Source organism: Brienomyrus brachyistius, chromosome 14, assembly GCF_023856365.1.
Source record: "Brienomyrus brachyistius isolate T26 chromosome 14, BBRACH_0.4, whole genome shotgun sequence".
NCBI classification, from domain to species: domain Eukaryota; kingdom Metazoa; phylum Chordata; class Actinopteri; order Osteoglossiformes; family Mormyridae; genus Brienomyrus; species Brienomyrus brachyistius.
Window position 1 is genome coordinate 22,052,472 of NC_064546.1, and position 6,490 is coordinate 22,058,961.

The 6,490-nt window shown below is 45.9% G+C and overlaps 1 long non-coding RNA gene across 1 annotated transcript; it reads left to right on the top strand.

The window, feature by feature from the left end:
- The first annotated feature begins 5 nt into the window (after positions 1–5).
- On the top strand, positions 6–1,241 carry LOC125706982 (uncharacterized). The gene is made up of 2 exons (XR_007382162.1): positions 6–508; positions 554–1,241. It is a non-coding gene; the product is annotated as an uncharacterized LOC125706982 (long non-coding RNA).
- The last annotated feature ends 5,249 nt before the right edge of the window (positions 1,242–6,490 follow it).

A 6,490-nucleotide genomic window follows, 5' to 3' on the forward strand; every position in this document is an offset into this window, starting at 1 on the left:
GGTCACACTGGGGGCGTGGCACACTGTGGATTCATGGCCCAAGGATGAAATCACTCTGGGATTTCAACCAACAACCTTCCGATCACAGCATACTAACCTGTTGAGTTAACCTGCCTGTTATTTAACACAGAAGGCCAGCACAAATGATGTAACCTATAATTAGCTCTTCAAAAGTTGCAGATTTACAATAAGGCAACATGGTGGTCCTGTTTCAGAACCAGCATCAGTACTGGCACACGACCAAGGCCGCTGAAGATTTGTGTTGGCATAGCTTGCTGCAGTTGGAGACACCCTGACAATAGAAAGTGAACAGTTAGGCATAACAATGACAGAGACTCACTGCAAGACATTAGACAGCAGAGAGGCGTAAATATGAGGTAGTTGATAAACGTCTGCGTTTGTATAAGCCCCAGCCAGCGGCCATCCGTATGGCAGACTGGGCACCCTGTCTCTGTGTATGAAGATAGGTCATACTATCTAAATACCATTAACGGTGCGAGTACTGCAGGTTCCAGATGCTGTTCTTGGTGTTTACGGTGTGCGAGTACTGCAGGTTCCAGATGCTGTTCTTGGTGTTTACGGCGTGCGAGTACTGCAGGTTCCAGATGCTGTTCTTGCTGTTTACGGCGTGCACTCGCATGCAATTCCTTTGCAGACATACCCATGCTGTGCCTTCTCAGTCTCACCTGCTTTCACATGTACACTGTATGAAACATGCTGCAGCGTGACTCAGCACGCCCCCCACCCCTGGCCCACCCCCGGATACAGGCTCCCCCTTCAGCGCGGTCAGATTCTGCGCTCAGTCTTTGGAGCATCGCGGCCTGCTGTGTGTCTGCGCAGAATTAAAATCCAACTTATCAACCCGCACGTGTCCATTTGCAGTGATTTCCAAGGCAGGCCGTGTGTTTCTCCATGAGAAATGCTGACACAGAAGGTTGCTGCCCCACTGTCTCCACCGCCCGTGGTACAGCAGGGGCTCTGATGCAGGTGCAGGCGAGGTGCTGGTGTCAGCAGAACCTGGGAGCAGACTGTGGGCTCCTTACCTAAACCTCACAGAGGGTCTCCATGGACACCAGAACCTAAAGTCAGAAGGTTCCGCAGGTTAGTTATGGGGCAGTGTGGGACCACAAGAACACTGTGCGGAGGTGGCAGGGGTCGATAAGCAAACAGATACTCACCTATAAAAATGCAATTGTACTGGGTAAAAGGTACCAAAAAATAAAACGAATATTAATAATCATCATCAGCTATCATATCCTCATATTCTTCTGACATGGTCCCCCTCACATCCTCCTCACAGGGGCTCCCCATATGCCTCTTAGAGGGGCACCTCACATCCTCCTCAAAGGCCCCTCACACCCCTCTCACAGGGGCCCCTCATCCCCGTAATTAACAGCAGGCACCTCATTAGGGCTGCGATGAGGTGTGTGAGCAATAGGTGGTGAATGACTGGAGCCCAGAGTCTCCAGCAGCTCATTTGTGTCACCCAGGATGTGGATCCGTTCCGTTACCCCACGCATCGCCGTACGCTTCAGCACACCTCGGTGTCAGGTTAATGCCAGGAATTTAATTAGGGAAAGCAATTAGAGTGACCCACTAAGAACTCTACCGAGATGTTTGTATGTGGTCCAGAGAGACCCAGCAGAAGTTCAGTACTCTGCTTGGGCGGGTTTGACTGAGCTGCTCCTCCCCCCTCAGCCCATTACAAGAGCGAGCATCAGAGCTAGGAGTGGTGGATTTGGTGGTGAGTGGTGGTCATCCTCTGATGTCCTGCAGGGGAGTTTGGCACTTTTCTGCATGGTTATGCTACTTCAAATCAATTGGCACTAATTCCAATTTGATGGTCCTCTGCTTCGAAAAGTAGAATTAACCAAGAAGCATATACATTTTCGATAATGTAGCAACGCTGTCCTGGCAGATGCGTATCTCACAATGGGCTTGTGCCTGTCCGGGCAGATGTGTATCTCACAATGGGCTTGTGCCTGTCAGGCACACTAATTGGCAGCACACACTAATGAACTGACTGTAACACATCATGGAAACAAGACATTACATGGTATCTATGGAAACAGCAAATACTGGTAAGACATAACAGCAGAATTGTCAAGAAAGGGTTCTTCAGGACGGCTTCTAAGATCCACCGTCCAGAGCGAATTCATTAGTCATACCTGAAGTGATGTGGAAAGAAGGGAACAGGTTGTTGCACATGTTGCATTTTGATGTTTTTACACATAATCAGTGAACTGGGTTTTCCCCCAGTGCTAGAGGAAATCCAAGCCAGTCAGACTCCCACAATGCTCAGTGAGGAATCATCTGTCCAGCATTAATTCCTCTCCAGACCACTGTCACATGGCTGCACTTCTTGTTAAGTTACTGTCAGTATAACGCACTCCGAAATGCTCGGACAGTCCAGCCTCCCACAGTGAAACATTACCTAATTGTATGAGTCCTGCATCCATGAGATAATGGGGTGGACCCTAGGAGTTAGGGATCACATGTCAGCTCACTGCTGGCATCTCTCTCAAGGAATGGGGACACATTATCCCATGCTAGACTGACTCAGATTGCATGAAGACATTTTCTTGGGGGTGCGGGGTGGGGTTTTATATCCTGCTGCTTTTCAGATGTTTGGAAGCTCAAGCCCTAACTGCTGGTCATCCCTCAAATCCTGACTCTTTAAATTGCTGCAGATGTGAAGTTTTCCTGGCAGAAGGTCACAGGACATAGTGTCTCCTTCCTGATGGACTCCTAGGACCAACGCTTGGTATTGGGTGCATACCCCCCCTCCACAGTGTCCACTGTCCACTGCCTGCGCCACTGCACTCACACTGTTTCATTTGCTGGCACTTTGAAGTGGTATCCATTAAGTGTAATAAGGATATACAGATAAATTCGAATTTCAGGTTCATTTTCATGAGCCAGAAACACAAAGTATGAATTTTGATGCATTTGTTGTGAAGGTGCGCCATCTGCTGGTCATGCCATTAATCGTTCTATAGGAACTGCTGATGTAACCACATGAGGGCAGCACGGGGATGGCAGTCCTTGTGCTTGATGCCCTTTTCCTGGCAGCACTGAGGATATCTGACACATTAACATGGCTAACATGCTAACATAGCTAGGGGGAGATGGCGGCAGTGAGGATCATTTCTCTTAGCGCCGTCAAACTAACATCAAATCCTTTAAGGCAGACATCATGTTCATTCAAGAAGCCCATTTAACAGATTCAGATCACCACAAATTAAAAAGACTCTGGATTGGACATATTTTTCACTCACAGAAAATACGAGGTGTCGCAAAGTCCGGAAAGACATACACTTCTCCCCAAGTAACACTGTCAAGGACAAGAATGGCTGCTAGGTCATTGTGTCTGGCCAGTTATTTTAGCAGCTGTATGTGCCACAAACTGGGCCGACCAAAACTTAATGACACAATTTCTTTCCTCCTTTAGATACCCATGCACTTGAGTGGAGATCTAACCTGCGTTCTTAACCCCTTGTTTGACAGATCTAGGCCCTGCTCACAATGTAAAATGTCTGAAACCCTTTACTTCCTTTGCGTAGCATCATTGTGACACTGATCCCACAGGTTCACATTCATTTTTCTCACATGGAACCCAAACCTACTTCCGTATAGATGCCTTCATAATAGATAAAGCTCTTATTCAGTCTATCGTTGCTGCACAGTACTCAGCCAGAATACTCTCAATATCTCATTAATTCTCAACCTAAAGAGTATAGATGCTGGCAACTCGACCCTTTACTCCTAGCTGAGGCAGATTTCTACACACGTTTCTGAATCAATTCGTTTCTTTCTGGAGACTAATAAGACTGATCGTGTCAAATGATCATTGACATCATTTGACGTGTGTTTTGCATGATCACTCATTTTCTTGAAAGAATGGTGCACATCTTACAAATTCTACCAGCGTATGTGAACTTATGAGCACAACTGTATCAGGAGAACATCCATCCATCCATCCATCCATCCATCCATCCATTTTCCAAACCGCTTATCCTATTGGGTCGCGGGGGGTCCAGAGCCTATCCCAGAAGCAATGGGCACGAGGCAGGGAATAACCCAGGATGGGGGGCCAGCCCATCGCAGGGCACACTCACACACCATTCACTCACACCTATGGGCAATTTAGCAACTCCAATCAGCCTCAGCACGTTTTTGGACTGTGGAAGGAAACCGGAGAACCCGGAGGAAACCCCACGACGACATGGGGAGAACATGCAAACTCCACACACATGTGACCCAGACGGAGACTCGAACCCGGGTCCCAGAGGTGTGAGGCAACAGTGCTAACCACTGCACCACCATGCTGCCCCTTCAGGAGAACATGTGGACCATATTGGCTTTGGTTTTAGGTCTTGCACACCTATTGTGTCCCTTTCGGTTCATTAGAAGAAAATATTCATTTACTAACATCAAGAGAGTCCTTGATTGACCTAAGGCTCCTGCCGGTGTGGGACCTGAGCCTCCCTCTGGTATGGCAGCTACGAGCAGGACCTACCATAGCGATTGGGTGCTCCATGGATTGTGAATTTGATACCAGCAACGTTGCTGGTAGCATGCACCACACATCACACTGCCAGTCAGCAGAAGAGCTTGAGAGGATTCGAGTGTTCATGGGTGCTTCAGACAAACTCAGTCCTCCACTTGTTTTAAGGGCTCTCATCTCTTTATGTGAAATGTTAGAAGCTGGACTTCCCTCGCTGGGACCAGTGAAGTTCTGCATTCTCATCTTATCTTGTTCAGACAGGACTGAGCACCCGTGACCATTTCTGATAAGATAAAATACCAACACATCTTCACCATCACTGCCCACAGTTTCCCTGTAACGTTGCCACTAGCATGCACCACACATCACACTGCCAGTCAGCAGAAGAGCTCTCACGACCATTTCCGGTTTACTTGGTCCTCCTGTTCTCAGAGTGATGGTGTCCAGGTCAATAAAACTGCACAAAACCATGTCAGCCTTAAATTAAGCTGTAATTTCCATGCTGAGAATCTCATATTCACCTCTGCACTTCAAACGGCCTACAGATGAAGACCCTTTGTGGCTGATGAGTTCTAGGGCAGTTTTGTGAGGCAGGCAGCCATGCAGGGACCATTTTAACAGTATAGTATCACCAGCAATAACCCATAACACTGCCAAAAGGATTTAATTGCCAGTATATCAGTGTGAATGTCATCTTCTGCCATTGGCATTTGTAAATATTGTAAATAGTCATTAACACTGAGTTTCGAGTTTGATCATTTGATCCATTTTCACTGACTTTAGTTTAGTAGTTAATTTGCTAACTAAGCTGCCTGTATGTTTTGAAATGGTCAAATCGCCTGAGCAGGACTCATGCTTTGACAGGATAATAGATCGTTTCTTGAAAAAAGAAAGGAGAGCAGAATTTACAAGTCACTAAGTTAAATAAGAAAAAAATCTTTTTTGGTTAAACCTCCCATATACAGGCACCTCCCTGTACTGGTGTAATGTTGAAAAAGGCATCCCTGCCGTAGAATGCATGCCTGTCTCGGGAGCGCGCACCACTGAAAACAGCGAAACGAAAGCTCTTTTTTGTAATGCGTAGAAATGATCGTTCCTGTTTACTTAAACTCATAAAACGCACGTAACACATCACATGACATTGTATTTTGTTAAAATACAGATATATAACACAAAACAAATAAAATAGATCGCTGATCTGAAAACGTTTTGTTACTTAATGGGCTGTCACGTGCCTGTTAATATCGATTCAAAAGTTCAAAACAGCAGACATGAACGTGGCAATTTAAAGCTTGTTACATTATAAGTGTGTATCAGATGCACAGTAACACTGTTTTTTCACGAAAAAAAAAATTGTTACTCCATCTTTTTAAAATGTCTGGGTCTCGTTTTAATTAATGGCTAAAATAGTGTTGCACCATGTAGCTCAGATGACACTGACCTGTCTCTAAATTGTATTAGTTAGACATGCATGGGGTTAGTGCAAATATAATGATGAAGTTGGTGAGGGGATATACTTTTTCTGTGGTGGGGGGCAGCGTGTGGCTTGATTGGCTAAGCCTGTATCCATGTAATCAGAAGGTCACTAGTTCAAACGCAGCCTCAGCATGTCTGCTTCACCCACTTTAAGCATCACCATCCACTGCTTTGGGGTATTCTGGCTGTAGAGAGTGACACAGCAACCTGAACAGGCCCTACAGCAGGCCGAGGGGAACACAGTAGGTGTGCAAGACCTGAAACCAAAGCCAATAGTTGTGCTCATAAGTTTACATACCCTGGCAGAATTTTTTAAATGTGTCCTACTCTTTAGATCGTGCAAAACACATTTCATTTATTTTGAAAGGGATTCAGATTAAACTATAAGGCATCACAGAATAGCACAATCATTAAACGAAACATAGCAGTAAAGAAAATAATGAGATGGGCCCTGTTTAGAAGTCTGCATACCCTTAGTTCTTGTTGTGCTTTTGGTCGTTTGCCTTG